A 5340-nucleotide genomic window follows, 5' to 3' on the forward strand; every position below is an offset into this window, starting at 1 on the left:
AAAGAACTGCACATGTTTAGCCTTTGGAAAGAAAGACTGAAGGGAGATATGATAGCATTCTTCAAGTACTTGAAAGATAGGTGATCACTCCAGCACTGGAGGGATTCAAGAGAAAGTTAGACAGTCTAATATATTTTAACTTAGATTCATGCACTGAGTAAGGGCTTGGATTTGATGGCCTATAAGGCCCTATAGGTCTCTTCCAACTCTTATTCTGTGATTCCATTACTCTGTTCTGTGACTTATGGAATGGATATTCTCCATCCTGTGAAGCAAATCAAGTGGAGAAATAAAAGGGACTAACCGAAGGACATCCAATAACATCCAAATTTGAGTCTAGCACTCTGAAAGCCAAACAATACCTTACTGAAGGAATTAAATTAGAAGATGACATTCTTTAACTGCTGTAAAGCATCTGACTATCACAACAGGAACATTTCCTACCTTCTGTACTTTACATATTACACTGATTCATTTCATGTTTGGTCCTCTGGAAATAAATGTGGAATTTGGGGGCATGATGGACTCCTGGACTCCCACTCCTGAAAACACTAATGTGATTTAGTGTTGAATCACATGGCATATCTGACCAGAGTGCATTCAAACAATATTGTTTAGTCCTGACTCTGTGGAGAACGACAACTCCTATCTAAAGTATTACTGTATTTTTCACTCCAAAAAAGTGGGGGAGTATGTGCGTCTTATGGAGCGAATACTGTAGAAAAGGGTTCAGCCGCCACCACCCAGAAGCTTCCCACCGCAGTGCTGGGAGGCCTCTGAACCAGAGGCTGTTGTCACCAGAGGCTGTTCTCCGTGGCAGCCACATTAGACCTCACCACTCTGCCATCTGCACTGCTGGTTTTCCAGGATCTGCCACCTGGAGCCCACTTGGAAAGCCAGCAGGGCCAACAGGCCTATGGTAGCAAATTTAAATGGCAGAGGGTTATAAAAACAGCCAAGGACCAAAGGGGAAAGAGTGAGTCTAGAAAGACCAGGAGAAAGTACAAACACAGTCCCCCACTACTACAAATTATGCAGTTGATTTTCTCACATTTGGGGAAATCACAGGGATCAGCACACCCTGGATGAGCCTCACCCTGGGAAAACCACTTTCATGATCATGGTATCTCCCCTGCCAGGTAAGTATGAGTTGGAGTGGCCCCTGCACCTCCTGCCACCTTCTGTGTCCTGCCCCCCCAAGGCATGGTGACCCCCCCCGGCTGCACCTCCCGCTCAGAACAGGGCTGCACAGCCCCAGTCCCAACAGAGGCCAAGAGAGCTCCTCAGTGTTTTGGGGTGCCCCACAGGACCCCTATCAGGGGCCAGGTGTTCCTCCCACAATCCTCCAGTGCACAGATATTAGCATACCTAGTGTGCGGGGAAGGCAGGGAAAGTGGGAAATTCAAACTTTCAGTTAGTAAAGAGGCTGCTTGTCTGCTTCCTTGCTTGTCCAAGCGGTTAGAGAGCTGGGAGAGAGAGACCTGGGACTGCCTGGGACTGCCTGGTATTGTCAATTTAAAATGTAAAATTTAGTTTTAAAGCTGCTTGTTTTGGGTTAAACCGTGCTTGGGTGAAAAAGTGCTCCATTTGAGTTGAAACCTGCTTGTGTAGAAACGTGCATACTTGCTTTAAAAGCTGCTAGTTTTGCTTTAAAAGCTGCCTGTGAAGCCTTTCAGACCAGTGCTGATCAGTTGTTAGGTGGGGAGAGGAAGGGGGAAGGAGTGGAAAAGAGCACAAAATGGCTGCCGGCTGCCTGCTGGGTACCAGCTTTTAGCTGTTTGGGGGCACTGTGAGGAGCCGGGCTCAGTCTACAGTACCTGGTAAGTGACTTAATTTTTTTTAAAGTTTCTGACCTTTTCCCCCCCTTAGGAACACATTAATTAATTTTCAGTGCATTCCTATGGGAAATTTGGATTCGACGTACGCACTTTTCAACTAGTTCAGGGCACCTAATAGAGAATGTATTTCCAAAGGGTGTTGCAGCAAGGAAACTAACTGTGCTTTATAAGACAGAACACAAACTTGGCTGCTGATCACAAATTAACCCTGCATACACGGGAAAGCAAAATTCAGTCTACTTTTAGTTGTTTCCAAGTCCTTATGGTTGTGGTATCTCTTTGATGTATCTAAATCAGAACAGGGCCAGGAAGTCTCAGAGACAAGGCATGGCACATACTACATTTGCTGATACAGTTGTTTGAAAATTAAGAAAGTCAAAATCCTTCATGACTTCTAACTGGATTACATTACCTGCTTCCTGATTTCAGCTACTATACTTTGTATTCAGTTTTTTTGGCTCACCAAGAACATTGTTCCTGGCATTGTGTTGCCTAACCTGTTGTGCCTTGCATGCTATAAATGTTCAATTATGTCACAAAACCAAGATTTGGTCTTATGCTAAGCATGTGCTACTGCTAGTGAATGGGATCAGGTTAAGCTTTGTGTTGCTGTTCTTTTGCATAACCTAAAGTAAATAAGGAAAACCAGCTGTTAAATAGTTTAATTCCACTATTTATCTTCCACACAACTAAAAGGGACCTCTCAATGCAGTGCCAAATCAGACAAACCATTTCTAACATAATATAGGCTTGAGCTGTAGCTGGGCAGAGTTGCACAACAATCTCATCTGTCATTGAGACATTTCTATAAGCATGAGGAGGAGGTGGATGAAAGGAAATGTAAAATATAGGTAGTGTGGTATAGGTCTTATCACTGGCTGATAATGTTCTACATGTACTTGACTTAAATTTATGGCACACAAATTTATAGTACATAAACCTTTAAGTCTCTCAATTTGTTAATGACAGTGGTAATGGTTCTTAATGCCACTGTTGACTGCTGTTCACTTTACATGGTTCAAATGTTATTCTCTTATAGTTTATTAAATATTGTATTACACTATTTGGTTCAGAAAGTTTTTTTCCTGTTTTCCTCCTCTAAAAATTAGGTGCATTTTAAGGTCAGGTGCATCTTATGGAGTGAAAAATACAGTAAACCTATTTGGGGATTATAGTTCAACATTTTGGATAGCTCCTGTAAAAGGCATATTAATACTAATGGCAGCAGGGTCACAACACTTCTGAAACTGGATCACTAGTTTCCACTGCACTGAATGGAGGTTGTTGTTGCCGGTGTCATCGTCATCATCGTTGTCTTATTTAGGTGCCACCTTTCTCCAAATATGGGGACTCAAGGTGGCTCAAAGTATTAAAAAATAAATTAAACTTACAATAAGTTATACATTAAAAACAATTAAACTATATGGCTGATTCAAACACATTGAAAGCATATTAAAAAAAATTTAGACTTCAGCAACTCAGTCTTGACTGTTAAAAATCATGATTTTTAAAACCCATGATTGTTTAAAACCTGCCTAGCAAGGTGGGTTTTCAGCTGTTAGCAGAAGGATAAAAAGGAGGTGGGCACCCTGACCTCTTGAGAGTGTTCCATAACCTGGGAACAACTACAGAAAAGGCCCTCTCTCATGTTCTCATCAATGGGACTGGGAGGAGAGCTTCCTCTGACAATCTGACAAGAACCGAGAAGGTTCATACAGGTATATATGGTCTTTCAGGTTGCCAACACTTTCTTTTCCAAGAAGCTCATCTACTTCAATAGCCACATCATGACAAGTAGAGAAAATTTGATCTTCTGTCTACTAGGAATAGGAGGGTCGCTCATTTGACTCTTGCAGATGGCTTATTTAAGCAGTGACCAAACTGTGCATATTCCTTTGTAAATTTGACAGAAGGAATGTTAATTTTTTTTCCCTCCTAAAATAGGGGAGGAAAAGGAAACTGACAACTTTGTCTTGCCTTAATCATTAGGACATTTACCTAATCATTAGGACTTCAATTGTGTGTCTCATGTAAAAGGAACTGGTTCTATTTCTGCCTAGGGATATGTTATTGTATCTGCCCCTTTTGCTCAGCATAGATAAAGGACAGACCATGTATAACTAATTTGATTTAAGTTCTGTCAGAGCTATGTCAACATCTAAAAAAGGGAGAAAAGAAATATAATCTCTTTATGGCATGCAAATCTTTCAGTACTTTGCTGGGCAACAGTCTAAAGTACACCCAAGTCAATTTGATTTGTTTGCTTCTGGAGAAAAAAACAGTCCCTGAAGTTTACCCAAGTCTTTGAAATTTTATTGCTAATACAGTGGTGCCTCGCTTAGCGAGCGCTCCGTTTTGCAATGAAATCGCTTTGCGATGCATTTTTTGCGATTGCAAAAGCGATCACAAAACGATGTTCCCTATGGGGGAATTTCCCTTTGCGATGATCGGTTCCCTGCTTCGGGAACCGAGCATCGCAAAGTGACAATTTTAAAACAGCTGATCGATGGTTTCAAAATGGCCGCCGGGTAAACAAAATGGCTGCCCGCTGTTTTCTGGGACGGATTCCTCACTCTACAGCCACCGAAAATGGCCGTGCTATGGAGGATCTTCACTGAACTGTGAGTTTTAAGCCCATAGGAATGCATCAATCAGGTTTTAATGCGTTTCTATGGGCTTTTAAATATTTCATTGAGACATTTTCATTCAACAGCGATTTTTGCGGAACAAATTAATGTCGCAATGTGAGGCACCACTGTATAGACACTTAGAACAGTGCAGAGAACAGAAGTCAGAAGAATGGTAAGAACACCATTTTCCCAAGGCTGCTGCTACTTCTAAATCCATTTTTAAAAGCGTAAAGTGGTGTTACGTTTCATCTGTAGGCTATTTTCAGTAGAAAGGCAAGATGATGAGGATGATGATGTGGTGGTAATATTAATCAAAATAGCAGTGGCACAGATCCACAGTTGTGCAATGAACTTGGTGGGGAATTTGGGCTCATCCATCTGTTCATAAATTACTCTTTCCAATAGTCCCTGACTCCTGTACATAATAGCTGTGGATGATGGGTACAGGAGTCCATCAGTACCCAGAGTGCTACAGGTTCCATATTCTGCCTGCACAAGATTAAAACAAATAGCCACCACTAGTCTCCTGCTGTAACCTCTTTGTCCAGAATCAGAATGTTAAATCTGGTTTAACTTTTCTATAGGAACTTTGTCTTATAAGCTGGAGGGAGGGGATATATCTCATTCCCTTTAAATAACTAATTTTAATTCATTAAATAGCTTTTTTTGTAGAAGGAAGCTGAGACTGTTTAAAGGTTTTAAAAGCTCTTTGTCTTTTTTTTTTTTAGCATTAGAAGGAATGAAGTGATTTTGAGTTAACAAGCAATTCATTTTAGAGAGCAAACCTTTGATTTAGGCTGCCATTTCAGCAAGCTGCAATAAATTATTTTCAAATGTCACTTTTGCATTTCAGAATTTGATGCTTGACTTTT

At 41.0% G+C, this 5340-nt stretch overlaps 1 pseudogene; it reads right to left on the minus strand.

The window, feature by feature from the left end:
- Positions 1–992: 992 nt before the first annotated feature.
- Positions 993–1147, minus strand: LOC140702361 (U1 spliceosomal RNA; annotated as a pseudogene).
- Between the last annotated feature and the right edge of the window lie 4193 nt (positions 1148–5340).

Source organism: Pogona vitticeps, chromosome 11 (genome assembly GCF_051106095.1).
Source record: "Pogona vitticeps strain Pit_001003342236 chromosome 11, PviZW2.1, whole genome shotgun sequence".
NCBI lineage: Eukaryota > Metazoa > Chordata > Lepidosauria > Squamata > Agamidae > Pogona > Pogona vitticeps.